The sequence below is a fragment of the Myxocyprinus asiaticus genome, chromosome 6 (assembly GCF_019703515.2).
Source record: "Myxocyprinus asiaticus isolate MX2 ecotype Aquarium Trade chromosome 6, UBuf_Myxa_2, whole genome shotgun sequence".
Classification (NCBI taxonomy): Eukaryota; Metazoa; Chordata; class Actinopteri; order Cypriniformes; family Catostomidae; genus Myxocyprinus; species Myxocyprinus asiaticus.
The window spans coordinates 56,146,937-56,152,936 of NC_059349.1; the positions used below are offsets into that span (position 1 = coordinate 56,146,937).

Sequence of the window (6,000 nt, forward strand, 5' to 3'; positions counted from 1 at the left end):
TAATACAGTCGGAAATTAACGGGGACTCTGAGCAAAAGTGCCACTGAAATTAACAAAAATATCCCCGAAATTCAAAACATTGGGGCACAAAATGCCCATGCAACGAGTTCCTGTGTTTTATTAATAATATCTGATACAGTTACAATTACATACATTGCAATCTTCTTTTGACTTTTCACTCAACATTATTTTGATCCCCGCCGTCCGGTTCCTCGCACCATTGTGCGCACAGATGGGCTCTCCGCTTCTATCAATCCGCATCAGTTCGGTATTATACTCCCGTGTTAAATTCAGTAACCGTTTGCCCCTCTTGTTCAAAATAAACTGTCCTAGCGGGTAACACTCTCGCTCATGATGCTGTATCCCTGCCCTGTCTCACCCGCTAGAGGCCAAAAGTGTGCAAGAGATGTTATATAAAGAAGGTGAGAAATCACAAAACATAATGTAACCAAATACTACAATTTACTGAATAATAATATCTCAATATGTTAAATAACCATAATGTTAATTAAGACTTTATTATTACTACTGTAATACAATAATACATATACAGAACAGCCACTTTTAGTGTTTGAATCAATCATATCTCTCACTAAACACTGTGTGAAATGTTTATTTTTGTCTTATTAACAGTTAACAGTTTTAATAATCTCATTCAATATCTGGATAATTGCTGCAATATTATAGAGGATAAATTTCCACCTCTATGATATTGCATTATATTAGTTTTGTACAGAATGTTCACTTCATAGCCAAAATACTTGGACATACGTGAATGAGAATAAACCTGAAATAGGAATGTGTTTGTCACAATGCACATTATGTAGTTCAGAGATGATTTAGAGACATTAACAATGTTACAAATGGCTATATCTATTGAAATAAATGTATTCTTTAAATGTTCTGTTTGTCCAAGAATCCTCTTGCAGCAATGCAGGTCTTTGGTATTTAGAAGCTGCTAGTTTAGGACCTGTGAGGAGTCTGTTTCTCAAACTAGAGACTACGATTTTGTCTTTTTGTTGTGCATCTGGCCGTCCACTTCCCTCTCTATCCTGGTTAGAGAATCTTTTTTCAAAACAGTAAAACAAAACAGGTTAAAAGTCCAGCTTTTTGGATTTGATTCATTTTGGACTCCTGGTCTGTGCCTGTCATTGTAAAGAAAGAATACGAAATGTTTCATCATTCCATATAACTACTATCTGCCGATTAATCGGTTATCAGCATTTTCCAACACCTTGGTTATCATATTGGTAAAATCCACAATCGGTCGACCTCTAGAAAAACCCCATAGACTTCCATTAAAGGATAAACTCCAGCCAGATCTAGAGAGGGTGGACACTTCGGGCCAGTAAGCAACACCCTAGAACTGATTACTTTACAATCCCATAATGCCTCAAAACACTGGATTTAAAACAATACCAGAGAATCACGAATCTGACGGCTCTTTTCAACTGTAAGTGATAGATATACCATGGTACACTATCTCTAAACTAACATTCACCCTGAACCTAACCCTAACCTATCCCTAATCTAACCTTAACCCTGAACTTAACCCTAACCTATCCCTCACCCTGAACCTAACCCTAACCTATCCCTAACCTAACCTTCACCCTGAACCTAACCCTAACCTATCCCTAATCTAACCTTAACCCTGAACTTAACCCTAACTTATCCCTAACCTAACCTTAACCCTGAACTTAACCCTAACCCAACCCTAACCTAACCCTTAACCTAACCATAACCTATCCCTAACCTAACCTTCACCCTGAACCTAACCCTAACCTATCCCTAACCTAACCTTCACCCTGAACCTAACCCTAACCTATCCCTAACCTAACCTTAACCCTGAACCTAACCCTAACCTATCCCTAATCTAACCTTAACCCTGAACTTAACCCTAACCCAACCCTAACCTAACCCTGAACCTAACCATAACCTAACCCTAACCTATCCCTAACCTAACACTAAGCCTGAACCTAACCCTAACCTAACCCTAACCTATCACTAACCTAACCTTCACCCTGAACCTAACCCTAACCTATCCCTAACCTAACCTTCACCCTGAACCTAAACCTAACCTAACCCTAACCTATCCCTAACCTAACCTTCACCATGAACCTAACCCTAACCTAACCCTGAACCTAACCCTGAACCTAACCCTAACCTAACCCTGAACCTATCCCTAACCCTTGTTTCTTGTGCTTGAAATGCACTTGTTTAACAAAACCAGGATTATTGTCACAATTGTTGTTATTATGTCATATATTCAGGTCACTGGTCAATATCGCGTCTTCAGATTAAGTTTGTCCAGAATGTATTCATACTACTCACATGCATACCTGAAGAACGGTGTTTTACCGGCAGATAAGTGTGTTCTTCATGAAATAAAGTACATACTGTGACACGATTGTAGACGCAGCATGAGTCTTTCAGAAAAGAATTAATGTCATTCAGTAAAGTTTCATTTGGCCTAATCAGAAAAGTCTACAAAAATTATTTACATTTCTTAAGCAATTTAATTTTTTTACATTTCAGTTGAAAATTATATAATACAATTTTTACCTGTAATACTTTTACCTGGAATATTTCGGGTTCAATACCAGTTCAGTTTAATCGACAGCATTTGTGTCATAATGTTGATTACCATCAGTGTTGGGATTTACTCTAAATTTTTCAGTAATTTAATTACAGTTCTGATGTAATTGTGTATATACTCTAGAACAATTCTATATAAAACAATAGTGAATTTAAAATCTAAATTTAACATCTAATGTTAAAATATATGTTTTCTAATTTCACGCTGTCCCATTAAATTCATTGGCCAGTTCATGAATAATTAATGTGATTTTATATGATTTATTTGAAAGAATTAAAAGAACAGTTTCATGTCTATCCTTCATGTATTTTTCATCTGGTCGAGGTTGATCAGGGTTTTAAAAAGTAATCAGTAATAAGTAATGCAATTACTTTTCAGACAGAGTAATTAGTACAGTAATCTAATTACACTGTAGAAGATGTAATTAGTAGTTAGTAATGAATTACACTGATTACCACTAAAATTAATTTTGACTCGTCCTTCCGTTTCTTTAAATGTGTGTTCCAGTGAGACACTTACAATGGAAGTCAATGGGGTCAATCTGTAAACATTAAAATACTCACTGTTTCAAAAGTATAGACACAAGATATAAACAATATGTGTGTTAACATGATTTTACTGTGATTAAATCACTTACTAACCACATCTGTGGAAAGATATAGACAATTACCCATTACGACTGTAAAAACGACGATTTAAACAACTTTACAACTCAAATAATACACGAGTTTTAACAGAATAATTAATGTAAGTGCTTTTATAAAATTATAAACTTCACATTTCTGTCTTTAAACTCTCCAAAATTTCCCCCATTGACTTCCATTGTAAGTGTCTCACTGGAACACACATTTGTGCTTTTATTAAAGAAAAGGACGGACGAGACTAAATGAATGTTTGTGGTGATCAACAATATTAACACAAATGCTGTTGACTGAGATTAATTTATACATTCTTTTAAAAACTGCAGCAGAATACTGTAAATATTTTAGTGTAATTAATATGTTATTGGTGTTATTTGTTCACAGCTGCAGCAGAATAAAATAAATAATATAATGTGTATTATGTATTTCAGAAAGCTGCAGATTCACACTTTTGTTTGTTTGTCACTAGCTGTAATTTCTGTTATCAATAACACATCAAAGCTTCATTAACACCGATAAAAGACACAATTATGTCAAATATCGGAAGTGTTCATGTTTAATCCGGGTGAAGGGAATCCAGACAGAATAAATCAAGAGAAACTGGAACAAAAGAAACGAAGATGAAACGATCTGAACGAACAATGAGACCGTAAAATCCATTAATATATCCTCTAAATAAACTATTTACCTGATCTACACCGACACTTAACCAGCATTAACCAGCAGTAACCAGCAGTCACACTTAACCAGGTCAGCTGTCTCCGGTGGGTGCGGTGCGTTTCAAATATTCCTTAATAAAACATGAATAAAAGATCCGTTTACCTGCGTGAACATTCAGTGTCATGAGGACTCGAGCAGCACAGGTGTGAATGTTCCCGAACACCGACCGACCGGAGCATCTCACTCACGCGCCTCGGAGGAGAGAATGAAGATGAAGGTTGATGTCATCGATGCTCTCCTCCTCCTCCTCCTCCTCCTCGCACCCCGGTGCGCGCTCCCTCCTCCTGGCGATGAAAAGCGCGTGCACAGCATCTTGAGCCGCGCGCGCGCTCGTCCTGGAACATAAAGAAATAATCACCTATTAAAGAGAAATAATGAGGGATGCACAATATAATATCCATAAGCAGATCACATCAGAGCTCATTGTTTCCAATTCAAACAGCAGTGTTGGAACATTTACTCAAAAATACTCCACTACAAATGATTAATTACTTCTCTATAATCACATGACTGACTTTACTGATTACTTCAATTTATAAAATAATGTCTTAATTACAGCTGTCACAGAAACACATGAACATACACATGAATATAACTCATGTTTTCAGCCACAACAAAAATAATGATAGGACTTTAGCACTTGACCAAACACACAGATTAATAATATAATATAATATAACATATTATATAATAATAATAATGATTTAATATAATAATAATATAATAATAATATAATAATGATATAATATATAATATAATAATAATATAATAATGATATAATATATAATATAATAATGATATAATAATAATAATATATAATATAATAATAATATAATAATGATATAATATATAATATAATAATGATATAATAATGATATAATATATAATATAATAATAATATGATATAATAATGATTTAATATAATAATATATAATATTAATAATAATAAATAAAAAATCTTGTTGCACTGTGATCTCTGTCTTTAGTACTTTTACAACTGAAACTTTGTATTGCAGCACTTTTCATGTTACTGTCTCCTTAACATGAATCACTTATGTTGTATTATTCCTCTTTTTGTAAGTTGTTTTGGATAAAAGCATCTGCTAAATGAATAAATGTAAATGTAGTTAATGTAGTGTAAATCAGTGTCACATTATAGTACATTACATCAACACATAATGGCATTATATATTAAAGGTGCTTATATGACCTTAATAATTATGAGACCAGGGTCAGAAATTAATTAAACAGGGCTAAATGCTCTTTTGATTTTATTTTCTCCAAAAACACTCAATAGCATCAAAAACTACCACAGTACTTTCCTAAACACCTGTTTGTCAATATACACTGCAAAATATTCCTGATTCATGAGATCATCGTGTGTAATGTCTAAAGTTAGATTTTTAGATAATTTGATCTAATATTTCATATGCTTTTAAATGTTGTACATTTATGTAGCTAATGAAAATACCTGAAATTATCACATTTATTTTGAGACAAAATACTTATTTGTCACTTTCAGTTTTGTTCAAGATGATTATATCAAAGGTTTTTAAGTGAAAGGATAATATTTGGGGTCAAAGGGGCTCAAGGTCCCTATAAAACACATTGTTTATCTGAAGTGGGGGAATAGATTTATTATGAAGAATGTTTAAAGTGAGCTCACATTGACTGATCCAATCACAATGAAGATTCAGTTGTTATAGAATAAGTACTGTATGCTGTGCTATACAGTTTGTTAGAAAAAATGTCTAAATTACCCATAAAAATCAATTCCAGGGGGAAAGTATTGCTCTTAAATAAAAAATATAATTAATTTCAGACTTAATGACACCCTTGGGTATACACTAAAATCACACACAAAAGAAACGTGTTAATAGAACAAAAATATTCAATGTCATCTTTAAAAGGAGAAAGCAGGGCAGGTTTAACTGGTGCTCAAATGCTCTTCATTGTTTTCTATCAGTTACAGATCGAGACGATGTTATTTCAGTAATCTGGTGACCTTTATCGGCTGTGAGCGGAACAACAAGTTCTTTGTCT

General features: G+C 33.8%; 1 protein-coding gene across 1 annotated transcript in view; it reads right to left on the bottom strand.

Moving 5' to 3' along the window:
- LOC127443057 (receptor-type tyrosine-protein phosphatase S-like) overlaps positions 1-4,207 on the bottom strand; it is a 201,302-nt gene extending 197,095 nt beyond the window's left edge. Inside the window, exon 1 of the mRNA XM_051701542.1 lies at positions 4,060-4,207. The gene's annotated coding sequence lies outside the window, so the exon portion shown is untranslated. The remainder of the gene's footprint in view (positions 1-4,059) is intronic.
- Positions 4,208-6,000: the final 1,793 nt, after the last annotated feature.